The sequence below is a fragment of the Mixophyes fleayi genome, chromosome 1 (genome assembly GCF_038048845.1).
Source record: "Mixophyes fleayi isolate aMixFle1 chromosome 1, aMixFle1.hap1, whole genome shotgun sequence".
In the NCBI taxonomy this organism is placed as follows: Eukaryota; Metazoa; Chordata; class Amphibia; order Anura; family Limnodynastidae; genus Mixophyes; species Mixophyes fleayi.
This window is the reverse complement of record NC_134402.1, coordinates 49827833-49830009: the sequence shown is the minus strand read 5'-3', so window position 1 is coordinate 49830009 and position 2177 is coordinate 49827833.

Sequence of the window (2177 nt, the reverse complement as noted above, 5' to 3'; positions counted from 1 at the left end):
AGCCCAATAGAGCAAACTACTATTAAAGACAGTGCAAGAATAAAAACAAGACAATAGAGGGCCCTGCTCATGAGAGAGCTTCCGATCTAGTGGGAGAAGGACAGAGCTGAAACAAGAGGAGAATGTGTGGCCCATAGCAGAGACTGGGACAGCATTGAGGATGTACCAGTATGAATAGTATAGGTGGGATTAGTGTAGTCTCTAGTAAACACGTGGAATTTCATTGTGCATTTAAAGATTTAAAGGCTGGATAAGAATACACTCAGGGTTTGTAGGGAATGTCATCAGTGGATAACATCTTGTAGACCTGGTTATCAGAAAGGAGGTGTGCATACGTTTCAACTATCTTGATTTTGCCGGGACATTCTTATTCGCTTGTTGCAAATTAGGCAGGGCTTAATATAAATTGGATGGAGTTTTAACCACGTGTAGGCAGGTTTGGGTGGAACAGGGGTAGTACTTATTATGTCCCAATTTTGTGATTCCACAACAGTGGAAGGCATGGATGAGGCTCAAGTCTGATGCAGATTATTTCAATATGAGGTTTGCTATATAAAAAAGGGGTAGTGTTCTGAAGGACTTTGTAGGTGAAGTTGAGCCATTTCAATTGGATACTGGAGGTCACGGGCAGTCATTGTAGTGATTTGCAGAATGATGCAGCAAACATAGAGTAGAATTTCAGTCTTATCCCAGCATTTAGGATGGATAGTAAAGGAACAAAAAACTACAGGCCTGTCATTAAGTCATTTAAGAAAGTAAGGCAAAAAAAGAAGTAAATGTTTTCTGGGACAAACCATGTTACAATGCAAGGGGTGCAAATTAGTTTATTATTTTGCACATAGCTTAAATACTGGCTGTTTTTTCATCTAGCACACAAATACTTTATAGCTCTCTTTTTACACTGAAATTTAAAGTTCATTTAGAACATGCCCTACCACAACTATCAATCTGTCCCTATACTTTAAATTTACCTCCCCCTCCAACAACATGGTTTTGCCCAGGTGAAAAGTTACTCTTTTTTTATGCTTTGCTCTCCTTAATGACTCAGGCCCTGTATGGTAAATATAAGACTTAATTTTTATCGACTTGCATTAAAAATGCAAATTAAAAACAAGCTGAGTCTTTGTATCATGAAAACAATCTAAGCATGATAAGTCTGATTTAGTTATGTGCAAATGTTTCCTGAGTGCAATATGTATGAGATACCAGGATGTTAGGGTAGGCACCCAGAACAAAGTCCTGGGGGTAAATGTATCAAGCTGAGAGTTTTCCGGCGGGTTTGAAAAACCAATCAGATTCTAGCTATAATTTATTTAGTACATTCTACAAAATGACAGCTAGAATCTGATTGGTTGCTATAGGCAACATCTCCACTTTTCAGACCTGCCGGAAAACTCTCAGCTTAATACATTTACCCCCTGGTATCCAGGCTGTTGCAATTTACATCTGGATAAACCATATTGCACTGCAAAGAGTGCAAATGCAATTTTTGCATGCAGGGTAAATACTGCATTGCATTATGCACACTAATACTGGTATTTTTACATTGGGTTTTACAATAAAGCAATGTTGTGCTACCCCCCCCCCTCCTCCTAAGTCTATAAATGGTTGTGCGTTTTACATCAACCATCTGCATCACAAAACGGTTTGTCCAGTAGCTAATTGTGTATAAATTATAATTCTATAGTGTATATTTCTCCATTTTATGATAAATAGCTTTATGCTCCGCTAGCTTTTGGATAATGTGGTGATTACTGACACAGACTCAACCCTTTCAGACAATAGAAGTGGTCTTACATTTAACTTGCAAATTATTATCCCCTTTTATTTCTCTTTTGTTTTCTAATGTTAGTCTTTATCTGTGATACATGTTATATAATACAGGAAGGCTTAGTGAGGTTGCACAGGTTACTCATCACCGTACATGTAATTTGATGTAACACACGTCACACGCCCGGACTGGGGGAGACACCGCTATATCCCCCAGTAACATGAGCGCAGGTTTGACGCAGCAGCAGAATCCCCTGACGCAATGACGTGCGGTTTACGTCCGTTCGTCGGATTGGCCAATTACCGCTCACTGCCTACGGTACGTCGTCCATCCCCACCGTCCAATCGTGTTCCCTGCCTGTTCCCTTACGTCACACCGCCTTACACGCCCCTTTCCCGCCTCAGTC